The sequence below is a fragment of the Cebidichthys violaceus genome, unplaced genomic scaffold (genome assembly GCF_023349555.1).
Source record: "Cebidichthys violaceus isolate CVI_PGR_0920_01 unplaced genomic scaffold, fCebVio1.0.p SCAF_6, whole genome shotgun sequence".
Lineage (NCBI taxonomy): Eukaryota > Metazoa > Chordata > Actinopteri > Perciformes > Stichaeidae > Cebidichthys > Cebidichthys violaceus.
In genome coordinates, this window is record NW_027176816.1 from 15,150,755 (window position 1) to 15,168,960 (window position 18,206).

The 18,206-nt window shown below is 42.7% G+C and overlaps 1 protein-coding gene across 3 annotated transcripts in view; it reads left to right on the plus strand.

The window, feature by feature from the left end:
• Positions 1-18,206, plus strand: part of prkcz (protein kinase C, zeta) — a 111,137-nt gene that overhangs the window by 8,330 nt on the left and 84,601 nt on the right. The window contains exon 1 of one of the 3 annotated variants that reach the window (XM_068732949.1): positions 3,762-4,312. The exons of the other annotated variants lie outside the window; for them this stretch is intronic. The gene's annotated coding sequence lies outside the window, so the exon portion shown is untranslated. Of the gene's footprint in view, positions 1-3,761; positions 4,313-18,206 lie in introns of those variants that run through there. 3 annotated transcript variants of the gene reach the window in all.

An 18,206-nucleotide genomic window follows, 5' to 3' on the forward strand; every position in this document is an offset into this window, starting at 1 on the left:
CGTTTTAACCCCCAGGCCAGGAGACTAAGGCGGAAATACGAATCTTAACAAATGCTGTAGCTTGGTAATCCTCTGGTCCTTGTAGCTTGTACAACTATTTGTCCATCCCAGCACACTGGACAAGAGGCTAGCAACATGCGGAGCAGGCCACTGGTCCATAACAGGGCTAATACATATGTAGCCTCTTCATAAAGAAGCCTAAAGATTGCTCTTTAACTTTAACAATGCTGTGTAAAGGTGGCTGCTGCTCTGCCTTGCGTCTCTCTCACGTACTCCCCGTCTATTTGCTGTGACAGCATGTTTCAGCACCCCGTGAGAGGGCCTGTGTGTGTCTGATGGGACGGGAGCCCTGTGTGTTTGTGCTGAGGCAGACTCCTGGTTCACTGTGTTAAGAGCACAGTGTCATTCTGTAGGTAGGTGATGAAGGTCTCTCTGTCTCAAACACACACCGAGCTGGTGTCTATGTGTGTGCTGTACTGTAACAGTAATAACTGGGGCTTCCTGCTGTGTTTTCTCGTTTGCTTGGTGTTGATGAACATGAGGAGGGAAGGATAGTGCTGTTTTGATAGTGCTGAGAGAGGAGGAAATATTGAGATTGAGTGGAGGAGGGAGAGGCACTGTCTGTTTTCCAAGGCGGACTGTACCGATATCTTCTGATTCACTATGCAGTAGATGGTTTGTCTAATTGTCAACAGGCCTTATCTATAAAAGAGCACATTTGTGCCTAACTGAAGATTCCTGACCACGTTACTGCTATTTCCACATCAAATTATGTGATCTTGAAAAGGTAAACCAGCTAGAATACATATATGTTGAAAACACATGTTAAATACTTTCTAAGTGATATTAAATAAACACAATTAAGAGACTATCTCATTCTTTTCATTTCCTCTCATCAGTAAAACAAACAGAATGTAAACTAGCCTTTTATATTAAATCATAAACTGTGGAAGAAGTGGACGTACTCACTGTGACGTCACACATTGGTTTGTGGACTGCTTTTTTGAAGCCTTTAGTTCTGGTTTTTTGGTCGTCACCATCTTGGTTTTTTGCACTTAAAAGTGACATGAAAGGGTGGAGCTATGTACGAACAAATGCTGAATAAGACCAAAATGTAACTACTTTCATGAAGTGAAAAAACACTGTGAAAGGGTTTAAGTTCTAAGACGGAAACACCCACAACGCCGTAGCAACCTGCACAAGGTAGCCCCGCCCTAAAGTATACTCTGCTTTATGGTCTATTTGACTCAAAGGCTACATCCACACTGTTTTAAAACAAAAACATCTCTGTCCACACGGGCATTTCAGCACCGTTTTAGAAATGATTTCCATCCAGAGTAACATACCTGAAAACGAAAATCGCATGAATATTCACTTACTCTGGGAATGGTGTAAAGAGGAAGTAGATCGGTTGCTTCGTTACAGAAAATACGACAGAGTATTGTAGTACTTTAATAACAAAAGGTTGGGAATGATATTTAAGATCTTCCTCTATTATAAGTGTTGTAAGTAGGCTACAACCATCAGAACAATACCAATATTCAGGCTCCCTGGTGTGGCTCAAAGGTGAACTGCAGATATAAAAGTTAAGTAAAAGACAATGGAAGAGAATTATGCAAAGTTGTGACCATAATAAATCTCCTGCGACCCACCTGTGGGTCCTGACCCAGTGTTTGGGAATGACTGAAATATACTACAGTAATAGGACAGTGGTTTATAAACAGGATGTCGCTGTTGAGTAGGAAATTGTCATTTCACTGTTTCACTATTGCTATTCAAGATTAGTGAAAAGCGTATTATACATCATGATAAGAAAATAAAACCCAATCAAAGAACGGGCCCTTGCAGCCACGCCTGATTCGGTGGGATTGGCAGCTGTGGTGTTGTTGCTGGAGATCAATTGACAATGCTCTGAAGTTTCATTAATATCAGACATTGCTTGAAGGAGTTAATCACTTCCTGTGTCCACTATGTGGCGCTAGAGAACACACTACACATTATGTTGCTGTATATCAAGTGTGGACCACCCAATGTAAAGGTCCATTGGATGTTGTTCATCCTAGAAGGCTGTCTCCCTGTTGCCACTATAACTATGAGTCAATACTGACATGCAGATATCCTCAGGTCTGGACTCTTATCAAGCATGTTACATTTGGGGCAGATTGAACAATGCAGGGTTGAGTTACAGCTTTCTGTTTCATGGCGAAACATTCCCCGCCATGGCAACGCAGCTTTGTAATTTACCTTTGGGTGTTAAGACTTCCCACATTTGAGACGTATCCCATGAGACCTGTAGCAGGAGTTCAAAAGAGTTAGCATAAAATACAAGAGAAACCGTGAACTGTGTATAAGAAGTGGATATTGTCGTCATGACGTCACCCATTGGTTTGTAGACTGATGTTTTGAAGCCTCGAGTTCAGCATATCAGCCGTCGCCATCTTTTCTTTGCAACCAAATTTAGGCTGCAAAGGAGTGACATAGGGAAGTATACGGCTCTAGTAGCGGCAGCGACCACTCAACCACATTTAAAGTAAGTAAGCATACTCTGCTTTATGGTCTGTTTGACTCTAAATGGACCATCATTTACTAAATGAACAGCATGCTGTATTGAAGAAGACTTGAAACTAGAGATTGAGACCATAAACTCATGTTTACAATGTTTACTGAGGTAATAAATCAAGAGAGAAGTAGAGTCATTTTCTCATAGACTTCTATATAACCAGAGGAGTTGCGCTGATGGCCAGTAGAGAGCATTGGTTTCACTTTTTAGAACCAGAGGTTGCCAATTTGGAGAAATGCACAAAATTCAAAATGGTAGACTTCCTGTTGAGCTGAATTAATGAAAGCCAATATGAAATACGAGAGCAATGTGTAAATTTCGTGAATATTGGATCAACTTTATACCGATTAAGGCTTGCCACGCATTAGGGGGCGCTACGGAGCCCGCAAAACGTGCATTAACCCAATCACTGTATGTTCTTGCAAGGTTCTGATGCGTGCGTCAAGTTTTGTTGGTTGCCGAGGTTACCGAGGGCGTGAAAAATGTGTTTGAAGGCTAAATGTAATTTGGGGTCGCTATGGAGTCGATGTGCCACGCAATATCAAATCAAAGATATGAACTACTTGAAAATAGTTTTTTGAGCATCTGCATCAAAAGAAAGTTAAAAATGAACGTAAAATCCATAATTGGCAAACGCTTAATTTATAAAAAGAAATGACATATGGTCCCATATGATTATGGTATTTTTGTATTGTTGTCAACTCTATGCTTTAAACTGACAGATGTCCTTAAATGTCTGGTCAAATGGTAGAACTGACAACAATAGACAAGGCTCCCCTTAAAAGCAGCTTGCTTCTCGTTTTTTTTTTTGCCTTGAAGTGTGTGTGTGTGTGTGTGTGTGTGTGTGTGTGTGTGTGTGTGTGTGTGTGTGTGTGTGCGTGCGTGTGTGTGCATGAAGAGTGAACAGACCCCCCTCTGTGTGGAGAGAGAGAACGATGGAGGGTGGGAGGTATTCAAATCCATTTGATGATGATGCGCTCAGCACAGGCTGCCCTGCCTTGCACCGGATTCTCCAGCAACCCCCCCCCACCACCACCAAGCACCGCCCATCCACCTACAGCTCCACCCTCCTCTTCCCCCTCCCACTGCCACCACGCTTTGCCAGCATCCCCCTCTCTTTCTCTCAGCTGTATGGCACCGCTGTCTCTCCGGGGAGGAGCCTACAGTGCTGCTGCATCACACAAGGCACAGAGGCGGGCGAGGGGACACAGTGTGAGAGAGAGAGAGAGAGAGAGAGAGAGAGAGAGAGAGAGAGAGAGAGAGAGAGAGAGAGAGAGAGAGAGAGAGAGAGAGAGAGAGAGAGAGAGAGAGAGGGGAGCATTGTACTATGTAGATATCAGCTCTTAATAAACAAGGCAGGCACTGCATTTTCTTTTCCTTCGCTCTTCTATTTTTGTCTCAGCCTGCCACGCCAAAAAAAACAGTGAGACGACTTCATCGAGGATAACAAGAAGACGGAACAAACGGACAGAGAGAGAAACAGCCTTGAGAAAAGCAAGGCGACTCCATCAGCTGTGAGGAGCGATACAGAGAGAGAGAGAGAGAGAGAGACAGAGAGGGGAAATAATTAAATAAAGGCCAGGGAGGAGAGAGGAGGGAGGGATCGTCAGAGAGAGGAAGAGGAGGGGATGTAGCAGTGTGTCTCCTTGCCGGCTTACCACACATACACATACACACACATACACACACACAGACACACTTAGCCTGGATAATGTGCTGAAAGAGGTGGAGAGAAAGGAAGAAGGCAAACCGGTGAGCTATCTACCTCTGCATCCTTCCATCCATCCTTCCATCCATCCTTCCTTCCATCCATCCATCTTTTCATCAATCTGTCTGTGTGTCCACGCCAAACCCAGAGACAATGGATTTGGACGAGTGTGTCCTGGCCTGGACTCATGCTTGTGCGTATGGGAGAGATCTATATGATCAGAGTGTGTGATTGATTCACGTCGTGTCACGCGTTGCAGGTATTGTGTGCATGCATCCTGCTAGCCGTGCTAGCGTGGCTAGTGCCCGCTCCTGGCTGGCTTCCCTCACTGTATTGTAGCCCTGGAAAGGCTGTCTGTTTGGCAGTCCACTCAGAGGCTGCACCTGCTAACCAGTGAGACACGCTGTTGGTGTGCAGATCTGTGTGTAAAGCTTGCATTGTTGTGGCGGGGTATGATTTAAGCATAGTATCAGGCTGGTGCTGGTCTTAAATTCAGACGTGTTGTATCGAGACGGCGTCCTCTCATATACTGGCTGTGATGCAGGTTGATTGCACATTAGAACACTGTTACACTGTTTGTATTTGAATCCTTTCACCTAAATTGACTCTAATGGTCCAGTTGCTGTTTTCACAAGCTCATCCATCTTGACAAGGGTGCATTTCTGTGAGAGACCTTTATTATTTTTGGAAAGGTTTGTACTATGATAATAGTTTAATGAGTGGAAAATGTGACAAAATATTGGCGATGGCGGTTTTAATCCAAAAATGACAATGTTAAGATTGACCTTCAAAAATCTCTTGATGCAAACTATATTGTAAATGCAGACAAACCAAAATGTCTTTCCATTTCTGTCAGTTAGGATATAAATGTATATATAGATATAATCTATCTATATATACAGTATATATCTGTGTGTGGAGGGGTTCCAGAGGAATGCTAACCTGCTAGCGGTGCTCATTGCTACAGAGGAGAGACTCAAAGAGCAAAGTGTACAAATAAAGTAACTAAAGTGTTGTTTCCTCTCTCCTTTCCTTCGTTCCATCTATGAGAGAGAAAAGGAAGTCTTGCACAGTTGTGTATGTGTTTTGATGGTTGGTACCACTGTATAATGCTGTCTGTGGTTCTGGAGGAGCTTGGTAAAATGTCTGGTGGCGTCCTCACGATTCTTTCATAACACATTTTTAACAGCAAGCTTGTGTTACGAACTGTGGGCATGAAGTTTGAAATACCTGGGTGTTTACCAGGCAGAGAGGGACACTATGAAGGTGCATTATGGGAAATGTAGGATTCAGTGTTTTTAGACAACATACGAGATTTAGTATTCATACCTTTTATGTTACAAAATGTTTTTTCACTCTTCATACATCATTTTAGCTTCAAAATGCAGGATGTGTGTTCTTTCATACAACGTAGCAAAGGAAATAAACATTGACTCCCATGAAAACTGAGAACGCAAATTTGTTTGTCCCAAGTTCTATCCTACTCCCATTCTCACAGTTTTGACACCATGTCTGTTGAAATATGTGAAATATTTCAACAAACTTTAAAATATTCCAAATGTTTCATGCATCGTGGGTATTATTTAACCTTTTAAGCCAGCAATCCAGTTTAGCGTTAGCTCTTCAACATCAAGCATTCACACCGCAATCTCTCCAGAAATTTCCTTCTCTACTTTTCTTTTGTTTTACTGGAACCAATCAGTAACTAAAGGTGTATCAGTCCCGCCGACAACATTTTCAGTCGACACGGGAGCTGCAGTAGCGGTTGCTAGGAGCCGTTAGCTTAACGTGTTTCACATCGACTTTAGAAGAGTGCAGTTTAAGAGTTGGTATTTCTACTCTCAACAACCTGCTGCTGCTCTCCTCCACGCTTGTCGGCACGTGTTGTTTTTACCTTTTGAACAAATTAAAGATGTGTGTGGTGATTCAGGGCTTCAGGCTAATTGTGCCAAACTGTAGGAAAAAAAGGTGATGTTGATGAGATGATTAAAACACCAGGCTGAGTGCTCATCCTTCAAGGCTCTCCCCTGATTCATTGTCTAGGTGACACCGTGATTTGCTGGTGGTAATGGCTCGGCCCCCTTTTCGCTTTGAAGGACTTTTTTTGTTGTTGCCTAAAGTGACAAGGCACTTAAACATTCAGCCTCTCTGTCCTTGGCTTGCTCTTTGCAGCGCTGGCAGGTGAACACCGAGCTGGAGTATTACATCTCAGAGGCTGTATGTGGTTTGGGGGCATTAGGGGCTGTTTAGAGCTGTAGCGGCCATGCTCTGTGCAATCTGAGTCATCCTGTGTATTGATCCCCACGCTGCTCCCACCTATTTATGAGCCTGTGTGGGACTGTGGCTGTGTTTGTGACTGGATTGGAGATACCTTCCTGTGTGTACGTTTTGCTGACAGGGCACTGACCTATTAATAGCACTCTATGGATAATGCTGGGTCGAACGGCTCAGTCTGCAATGCAGTCCATGATGATACATCCGCCCCCATTTCCTCTTGTTAGTTGATGTGTATCACTGCTTATCAGCAGTCACAGCTCTCTTCTAGGTTTTCTTCTGTGGGGCCCATTGGGACTGCATCAGTCAGCCCGGAAGTTGTTAGACTGGTTAACTGGAGACCACCGGACTCAATGGTCTGCAATGTCTGGCACAGCAAACCTCTCATGATACGTGTGCCAGCATGAGTCCCTAAACTAACGATGGAGCTGCATGCAAGAAACCAAGGCACAGATATGGAAGGAATCTACGTTTAAAATCAAAGGCTAGCATACTCATTACTTCCAATAAGTCGTAGCCGCTGATGTAATCCTCTGGTATGCCTCATCCCAGAGATATAATCTGATTGCTTCTGTCAGTTGTAGTATCCTTCACCTCCACAGCACCACAAAATAAAATGTTCACTAAAATCCATTTTTTTCATTATACAGGATGCATTTTCATCCCAGTCTTCTTATCTAAAACTATTGGTTCCATATTTTATCTGAGGATTGGGTGAAATGATAACATTTTCCAACTAGCCAATGGTGGTGTAACGGACCGTTGTCAATCCGTGATCCGTACGGATCCCCCCTCGAGGTTCGGCACGCATGTGTACCGTGGATTATTACACAGTTTAAACATCATAGAGTGATACATTTTTTTACTGACGATCAATATTCAGTAAAATATGCTCTCAGGACATCTGCATTTATGCTTTTCTAGTCGCCGATCTCTGATAATATTACATTGTAAACAATCAATCCGTGTTGAAATTGACAGAAGGAGAACTAGTAACGTTAGCAGCACCGCTAACGGCAAACGCACAGAGGCTCCATTCAGTTACATCATGATGCGTTCAGGCTCTGTTCAGCGAAAATGAGTACTGGGTGAAGTAATGATGATGTGTTCAAATGTAGTTTTGGTGAGAAGCTTCGCTAAATCCAGTCATTTGAAGAAGATGTTTTCACATCAATTTAAAATAGATATTAGAGATTAGAGACTCTGAGCTGTTTAACTTCCTAATACTAGCTCTAAACAGCTTAGAACACAACATTAAAACTACTAATGACAAGATTCAATTTTTTTCATCAATAAAAATACAATCTAGTATTTCCTTATCATTTGAATTTTGTTTTTTCATCAGGAAAAAAAACACTATAGATGACTATAACAGGATATATATAAGGGTAACATTTACAATTTCAGTTCAGAGTGGTTGAAATGATTTTTTTGGATTGTGGCTAAAAAGCCACAGCTGCTGCCAATATAGTTCATATTATAGTTCAATTGCGCTGCAATTGGTATCAGCTGCAAATACAGCGTGATGAGGGCTCTAGAAAAGTTAGATTTGCTCCCTTTTTTCTTTTGTGCTGCTCTGATCCATGATACGCTCCGAACTGCGAGATTTCTGATCCGTTGCACCCCTACTAGCCACTGTCAACCCAAACAACCGTTGATTGCCGATATATCTGTGCAGGTGTGTGTGTGCGGCACATGCAAGGGGGCTGGGAATCCCTGTTATATTAGTAAAACAATTATTAGTATTATACAATACAATAGTTATCATAACCTATGGAAATGATAGTGACAAAACAAGTTGTAACTAAGCCTAGCAGATGACCTTTTTGAAAGAGGCTCCAGGTGAGTTTTGGCTTCAGAAGAAAGACAAATTCTTCTGGCAATGGAAACAGAAGGCAGACAATGCTCCCTTTTTTCTATTGTATCAGAGAAGCAGTACACAGAGGAGTCAGAGGAGCCTTGAAGGAGTAGCATAAAAACATCCCTAACCCCCCTGATAGTGAATAATTCCTCCTCCTTTCATAGTCCCTACACCAACTACCCTCTGTTCAAGCAAACAGGTGGCTTTTTGATGCCGCCTTGGGTGCCAGTTACACACTCATGCTGTTCGTTTTGACTTTGGCTTTTCTTGTTGTTTGACACCCACACAGATCCAGGATAGGATCTATGGTGCAAGAGCCCACAGCGTACACTAGTTTCTTAGAAATCAAGAGAGAGGGCCAAAGAGAGGCTGTACTTATATTATCTCCCACCTGCCATTGATGACGCACTAGCTGGGCGGGGTTTAACCTCATGGGGGTAGGTTGCCTCTTCTAAATTAGTGGAGAATACCAAGCGGCAACCTCTACAAAATCTGCAGTTCTTCGAATGGCCAATTGAGGCTGGTTGCTGCTTTACAACAAGAATAAACATGTTTACAGCCTGGTTCAAAAAACCTTCTGGTCTCCATAACTAATATCCACGTTCATAACTACTATACTCTATGTGAATTTCTATATAACTCACCCGTTTGAGTTATGCTATTTAGGCATAATTGAAGGCGGAGCCACTTTGAGTAACAGGTGGGTGCCGTACCAGGCCGCTAGCTGCTAACTGCTAGCTGTCTCCTCTGCTGCCTCACTCGGTCCGCCTCAGCTCCACCCACAATCCACCTCTTCGACCTCTTTTTACAGTCAGGCTGTGTTGTCACTGCCAGATGGCGACGGCTAGAGCCGCCCACCTTGAGCTTTACAACGGCTCTTCAGAAACCTCCGGGTCACGGAGGCTACGTCCATATTTCATACAGCCTATGGTTTGTACTTGACAATCAGCGAAAAATAAAATATTTTCTCTGTAATCCCTTTGTAATCTAAACAATAAAACCTACCAGCCAATTTTCAGTGAAATGATACAACAAGTGAAATGGTATGTATGTGTATGATATGGCACCTTCAATTTCCGCGCTAGACATTATGAAATGTGGCTTTGAGTAGGTGGATAGGATAAAGGGTTAGCCAAGATAACTTTGAGATTAAACTTACTAATAGCTGTTTTTTTTTTTTTTAAAGATGTCATCATTGGTGCTGAAGCCATCTTTAAACAATGTGACACAAAAAAACAACAGACTCAATTGAGGTTAATGGTATCTTAACATCTAACACACATCAGAGCCGCAGTGCAACATTCATTTACTGTTGCATGCAGCACATAAAGTGGGACCAGTACATCAGCTGCATCTGTACCAATAGTGTTATGTAATGCCATAGCAGGAATTAATCACTAGCACTGAAACTGTGGCCAAGCCCCTGAGGATGAAAATACAACAGGCTTCCAACAACAACTCAGTGCAAACTAAAGCAGCTTCCAGGTGAGAACAGCTGTCTTGTTTTAGGGGAATAATGGAACACAGCTTCCTAGCTTAACACCTCTGGTGTGTTTATTGTAGCCATCCATTATTCAGCAGCTACAGCTACAGCGTGATCTGTGCTGCCACACACAGGGCTGAGCCAGAGACCAATCACTTCCTCTGTGATGTGAACGGAGAAGTCTGTTATTTGTTGTTTATGGTAGGATATTGATCACAGCTGTCAACATTATGAGAAATAAGTAACGCACAGAGAGAAATCTATCCTAAAACACTTGATCAACGTTAAGAGCTACTGCCTGTTTGCCCTGCACTTCTGGGCCTCTTTAATTTGCGGTGGACTTGTTGCCACACTCAATGACCTGTGTATGTCTGTCCAACACTAGAGTGGGTAACTAGTGTTGGACAGACAAACACAGGAGATATCCATGTAATTGCTGTGGATATAGACGATCCTAAAGGGGTCAGTATTTAAACCCGCTCCTATCACATGGAGTCTACAGTATTTGTTGGAATAGAGCCTTCATCCAACATTTTACGTAACATTTGAAAATACAACAATCTAACTGCCAGTGATTGACCAGGTGTGCAGAGAAAGTAGACCGGCTGTGAATTCTCTCATGCTCTCCTTGACTTTCTTAACTCAACTACTTCCAGCTTCTATCACTTTTGGTGTGTTGAGTGACCAGTCAATGTCCACTTGTACAGTTCATTGTATCTTGTGAAGGCACTTTGTTTTCTCAGGTGAAAACACTTTTGCCTTCAGATATGGTCGGCCGAACAAACTCATTTATTTCAAGCAACTGACCTTTTCCTCAAGCTCCACCAAGCGCCTAATTTTAAGCAATGTGCCATTACGTTTGGCGAGCAGATTAACACTACAACCCCTTTTGATTTGAATGACTCCACTGCTGTTTTAGCCCCAGGAATATCCAGGAATATCCTCTAGGAATATCAAAATACGTTTGAACTCTGGGTTGTACTGAACTTTGTAGCCTCTACGGGCTCCATTACAAGTAGAGTCTCCGGTACAGTCCAAAATGCTGGTTCAGGCATCGGGGAGCGTGCACGTCAATGCCATTGGTGGGCGATATGACCTACATGCAAACGAGCCGCAGCAGTTCAGACACACAACCTGTGTGAGCAGTGCTCTAACCTGTTAACATAGGACCAGAAATGAGGAGCAAGAAAATGAAGAAAACCTGAAACTAATTTGTGATTCAGAGCTGGCTGATGCTACGCTACAATTGGCCAGGCTGAGTTCTAGGGCGGGAGTTAGTGAAGGGTCAATTAAGCCCTGTTTCTTCACACACTTTATTCAGTTTTTTTGCGTTCTCTCTTCCTTCTGCCCACTCTGTGGGTGATAGGCGCAGTGTGTTCTCATATCCTCTCCCAGATGTCCGGACATCTGCTGAATGGTGTGATTTATCTGGGTGCCATTGTCACATGTGTTGTTTCTTGGGATTCCCCACCATGGAATAGTCTCTCTCATTTTGATTCCTCTCACATTTTGGAATGTCGTTGCTTTCAGATCAAGCGGTGAATTTCAAACTTCTGCAATTGCCGCAAGGCTGTCCTGTGGCTCACCATCTGCTTCTGTGGGTAAAAAACAGTTGCTGGGTTTAGTACAGTACATCAGCTAATAGATTGTGGAAGAAAGATTTTCCTCCATATTTCTTCAACAAAACTGATGACACAAATCTATTTGTCTCACATACTGTATGAATGGCTGGGTTGGATCATGTTGTCGGTGCTCATAGTAGTCTTGCGAAACTTCTCAATCCATCTTTGGTGTCGGTGGGTCTTGGTCCATGGTCATGGGTCACGCTCTGTAGAGACCTCAGCAATTTCTGGTAGCCACTGTCTACAGTAGCCTGTCAGGCTGAGGAAAGCATCATTTGTTTCTTTGTGAGAGGTTTTGGAACTTTTAAAATGGCTTTAGTTCTCTGGGAGGAGAGCTGTTTCTCATTTTACGAGATGAAATGGCCTAAAAACATTACTTGCAGTTTGTTCAGAGTAGATTTGTGGTACCGTCTCAACAAATCTACCCTGTATACAAACACCCTGTCACACGGAGGAGGAAATCCTTTCAAATTGTCATGCAGTACTGCTGAAAAGTCTGAAGGGGACTCTATATAACCCGCTGAAATATGTGTACACATGGAAGATTGACTCTGGCGTAGTAGAAAAATGCATTTTTGAGATGTGACCATTGCAAAATGTGTGCTTTCACTTGGTAGTGTGATACAATGGTGTGAGGATCTGGGACTGGTAGGAATTACAGGTGTACAAGGAGAGTCATGGCAGAATGACACCTTTTTCAGCAGGGAGTCAAAAACTGGAGTAATTCCTTTTATTGCTTCCAGTTTCAGGAGTGTTTTAGCCTTGCATGGCCTGTAATCACACTTAGGAATGACTAGGACCAGGGAGGGTTTTAATCAATCACACATCATAGTTGTTTTGGGCCCTCAGCTCAAGTGGGAATTCAGTCAGTCACCTGTGCAGGTTTAGATTTCACATTTAGATGTACTGCATGTTTCCCTAGGAACCTGCAACCAAATGTCTTGCATAATACATGCTGAGTATGTGACCCCTCGTCCAGCTCAATAACCAATGCATCAATAGCTGTGTTTCCATTCTCATATTTCGTGTGCACATTTTGAAGCATCGCATAGAAAAACTGCATGGAAACCGCAAAACTTTTGCGGAAAAAAAAGTTTTTATGCTTGAGGTGGATTTTGCCTTTGCTAAAAAAGAGTTGATGGGATAAATAGAGTATGTAAATGCCTTTGTCATGACTGGTCAGCTGTTTCCACAGTATACTGTATGCTATGGCCAATACTAGTTGACATTAAAGATCAATTGAAAATGCCCAACAAAGACCTCTCTTCACTTTTCTCATTTAGATGGTTAGATGTCCAAGGCGACTTGTGTTGTTTCTGGTTCGCAACCTCTTCTTCTTTGTTTACTGGCAGAATACAGCAGCCATGTGTCGCCTGTAGCTAACTTCTGTAAACGAGTTTAATCGCTCCAAACCAGCGGATGGAAACATGGCTTATTGCAACGGGTCAGCCAGACACCCAAATCTTTCAGCTCCTTTTTAGATGATTTGGACGATGACACGTGGATCAACACTGTGCATTTGGAAAACATTTTTGTGTCTTCTGTCCATTGGACCCATTTCTCCAGAACAAGTTGGCTCCTGTCAATAATGCGGTTTCTTAATCTACCCTGTGCCAATCTTTTTCAAACATTCCATCTGCAGTGCAGTGCAAATCACCTGTGTGCATGAAATCCACTTCCCTTTAACCCTTTCCCTTTGGCGAATTTAATCAAATCTTGTTACACTGAGCGCAGCTCGTGGGTAGGGATGGGTATCGTTTGGTTTTTTTCCGATACCGGTGCTAAAACGATACTTTTAAAACGATACCGGTGCCTAAACGGTGCCTGAACCGATACTTAAAAAAAACAAACACACAAAATGACGATTGACGACATTAAAGAAAGGCTTTTTTTTATTGCCAAGGCAATTTGTTTTCTTCAAATTGAACAATATATTAACTGTTTGAAGTATACTATAAATATAAATAAATACAAAACACTTGGCTTCAAACTACAGCTTCAAACGTTTTATCTTCAAACTATGAACAATATATTAACTGTTAACAACAGTTTACAGTATACTTAAATATAAATAAACTTCAGGAATTCTTTTGCAGAAATATGAGCATATTTGCCTTGGCACCGAAAGGCATCGAAAGGAAGCACCGCACGTATTTCAGTCGGCTCAGGCACCGAAATGAAGCAGCGAACGTATTTCAGTCGGCTCAGGCACCGAAATGAAGCACCGAAATCTGCGTTGCGTTTCGGTCCGCTAGGCACCGGTCGTATAGTGAGGTGATGCTTATGTTGGCTGTAACGTCTGTTTTAGGCCACCAGTGGCAGTATTTCAATCGGCTCAGGCACCGAAAGGAAGCACCGAAATCTGCGTTGCGTTTTGGTCCGCTAGGCACCGGTTTTCGGTACGCAACCCTACTCGTGTGACGTCAGAGCACATGAATTCTGGAGGGAGGAGGTACCGGCACACGCCATTGAAACTGAGCTCAGCCAGTACAGGAGAGCTGCAGAACCTCCTCCATGCTGATAGTTACAATGCCAAATTCAATTTCAAGTCTTTTACTAGCAGATGTACAGGACATTATTGTGACAGTAGAAACGTTTTTGTTTTTCCATTTCTAGGTCTATCACAGAGATGGGTGTTTTCATTATAGGTCTGGGACTCAGTCACTCATTTTTAGCACTGAATGTCTTGCACCAGAGTCTACCAAAATCTCCACTTCTTGAGTTCCATTTACCAAGAATTTTGATGTAGGCAAATTACATGATCTCATAGTAGATGTCCTCATCCGGCTAGTCTCCGTGTTTCACCCCCTGTATTTTGACTGCTACTTTTCTGGTTATCTTTAACAATTCAATATTCTAACTCTCCTTCCTACATCTTTTCTTTCCTTTTCTCTTTTCTACTTCCTCTAATGGTTGTTAACTGCTGGATAGTTTTTCTATCCGATTGCGTGGAAACCCACATTTCTCTTAAAATGACAAATGTTCACATGTCCAGTTACCTTTCACAGCCTGCATATTCCATGTTGGGTTGCTTACCTTTACCGTTTGATGTTCCCATTCTGAGCATGAAAACACAAACCAGGATAAAATATAATTTCTTCAATACCGGATCCCTGAATCCAACTCGCATCATGATTAAAACACACTTCTTTAGCTGTTCCTACAGCAATGACGTCTAACGTGAGTGAGTCATTGAGTCATGGAAGTCATCACTATGTCCTAGTCCAACTAGGTCTTAGTCTAATTTGATTCACGTGTCCAATATCATTAATAAGCTCTTCAGCCCTCAGCGTCTTAACTTTTACGGGTTTTTTTCTCCTTGGGATGCTGGAATTCCTGATTCAATGTTCCAAGAGGCGCTCTCTTCTCATGCCTTTAGGTCCATTACGATTCTTTTTGGGGGGAGGTTGGGTGCAGGCACTCAGTTACAGGCTGGGCACAGTCGACCTGTGAAAAAGTCTTTGCGTTATGCATCCGGGACGAGCCCCCAAATTGTCGTGGCAAACAGAAAACCTGTTGCATCCAGTTAGGGTGAGATGAATAGCAATTAAATACCCAACACAATATAAAACACAACATCTGTCCTTGTCTCTTATTCTAAAGGATTATTTTTTGCCCTAAAACAAGAGCCTCCATACACGCCTGAGTTAGTTACATTGCAGCTTATACTGGAATATTATCCGTTGTTACAAACGGGTGCATGAACAGGGTCAGAACACACTCTGATACCTCCCCACCTGTCTTCACCTGACGACCGTTGCCATGCAGTTGTCGTATGCAAATTGGATACTTTAACACAGACACACGGGGAGGTGTCTAACACGTCTCCACGCGTTTGTCCTTACATGACATGGTACAGTTTCACTGTAGTCATTCTCAGGTTATACTTCATAATGCATTATGTCTTAGCAGCTACGAACACACCACACGAGCGTTTAACACAACAATTCCCAGAACAGGTGTAACATCGGCGCTCTCTCGTTCTCTACGGTGTAACACGGCGCGCTGGAGGCCTGCCAGCTGCTGTCAATCAAACGCAGACCGGGACACGCCCCTCTGGCTGCTGAGGGAAGATCAAATCTACTCGAAAGACAATTTTTCTTCCTTTTAATGATAGAAATCTATTAACGATACATTTAAAAAACTTTTCTCTGACAGCAAAAAGAATCCCTAGAGGTGATTTTAGTTGGACTTTAAATATTTAAAGTGAATATTATTATGCAACGAAGAGGAAGCTGTTTTTGTATTTTATACAGGAAAATATACAATTGGATTATTACAACTTTTAAAAACGTATAATTGGGTAGTTTGATCTATAACATTGCATCATATTTTTACGACTCGCATATTTGATACATTAAACCCTAATTTGCAAAGTAACTTGTAATAAGGGTTGTGCAGTTGTTTGTTTTTTCACATTTTCCAATCGTCGCTAGTGGGTGGAGGTAAAATGTTAAACATAAAAAACTCTCTTTATTAGCAATGTTTCCTTTATTCAAATAGATGCTTCCTTTTAAAAGTATGTGTATCCGTTCTTGGTGATACAATCACAGCGTCATGGTCCATTTTACATGATCTTAAATATCACAATCCAAATCATATGCATGACGTTAACCACTGTTATGGAGCGCAGAGGAAAGTTTTGGTGAGCAGGCAGATGGATGACTGACATGTGGGGGGTCAGGTCCATGGAAAAGAAACAAATGGTTTGTAGTTTGGGATTTAAAATTCACTCCTCACTCTGTTTGCTGCTGATTAACAGCGGTGGACAGGCCTCTCCACCACAAACAGAGGACAGATTCTATAGATTATTTGATCACATCTTTGTTCTGATAGTAAGTCACTTAAAATCGCCTTGATATCGGTGTAGGAAAAAAACAATCGTCTTTCATCTCTTCAATCGTTGACATGCGATGCCTACTGGTAGCTATATCTGTTGAATACATGGAGTAGAGTGAGAAGTTCAATATTTGCTTCTTAAACGTATTGAAGAAGTAGTAAGTTGCACAAAATGTCGATACTCAACTAAAGTGCACGTACTTTGAAAATGTACTGAAGTTAGTTTTTTCCACCACTGACAGTGGCCCACTGCTAAGTCCAAATTGTCTCATCCCTGTCAAAGGAGCACTCTAGAGATGTAATGTTCCCATAAGGTTGGCCGATTTGCTAGAGACTGAAAAAATAATATTCAAAAGCAACTCTTGATCACTGGATCAGGCTTCCAAATGTTTATGCCAGATCCCTGATTTGGGGATTTTGGATTCCCCTGCCTGTCCCTTGTAGGAATGTTTCCCTGATGTTTTGACCCCTGCCTGCCTCTGATGTGAGTAAAGCTGAACTCTCTTTGCTCCCTGCGTTATGCTCTTGGTCTCAAGTCATTACAGATAAGGCAATATACTGGGCCGAATGACTCAAACTGTGAACCTAAAAAGAGTCATTTCTTAATGCATGTTTGCTTTGTCATGCTTGTGTACGGACCATTCTTTCTAGGTCTGTCATGTCGACTGTAGCCACGATACCAAATATCTGTCCAGCCCAATATTTCTACAGCTCCACTGGTAGCATGTCAGCGTATGAGGTTTCACTCCAGCTGTCAGAGCTTAGCTCACATTACAAAGAGGGGTCGAAACATCTGTGTGGCATCAGTTCAGTGGAAATGCACCACCAGTGACAGTGGGACATCTGAATATGTTTGATTTCACAATAAGTGTCTTTATAATCTCTCTGCCCATTCATGTCACAATTGTCCCCTAAACTAAAAGCCAGTGGGGAAAGACTGGCCTGGAGTTCTGCTGTGCATGAGATGTCATCGCAACGTCATGTCATCTACCTCACTCTCTCCACTATCGGTCTCTACTGTCAACTATCCAAACAGAGGACCAACGACTGGGCTGGGATCTCCACAGGAAAGGGCAGAACATTTAACAAATAAAAGTCCACATGATTGATGAATCACATTGCACTGAAGATATTAAACTGAAATGAAATTCAGCCTATCTAAGCCTGGCTGTCTATATTATTATTGTGTATTTACTACATATGTGTATGAGACAGACTGCATTCTCTCTGTGTGTGTGTGTGTGTGTGTGTGTGTGTGTGTGTGTGTGTGTGTGTGTGTGTGTGTGTGTGTGTGTGTTTTGGGTGAGTAGAGATTGGTGTTGAGTGCTTGGTGCACTGTTGAGCCCTGCAGGGAGAATGAAAGACGTCGAGAGAGAGAGAGGTCGAGAGAGAGAGAGAGAGGTCGAGAGAGAGAGAGAGGTCGAGAGAGAGAGAGAGAGAGAGAGAGAGAGAGAGAGAGAGAGAGAGAGAGAGAGAGAGAGAGAGAGAGAGAGAGAGAGCATGCAGGTCCTTCACGCATCACAAGACTCAACTGTCAAGCGTGGGAGCCAGTGATGACTTACTGTAGTCTGGGACACGCCGGGCACCACCGAGAGACAAAAGAGGGACAAGGTTAATAGACTGGATCAAACCAGTCGGGTATTTATCCTTTCAGGCCTTTGTCCAATGAGAGTCCTCTAAAAGAGGGCAGGGGTATTATGGAAAACAAGAGCCATGTCGTGTCGGGTGGGCTTTAGCAGTAGAGGTGTTATTTTAGTGCTGTTGGAGGAGAAAGTGACGTGGTGTGTTGGTGATGGAGCCCCATTTGAAGAAGCTTTTCTGAACTGCTCCTCGCTGTGATACAGGACTGGAGAACACGC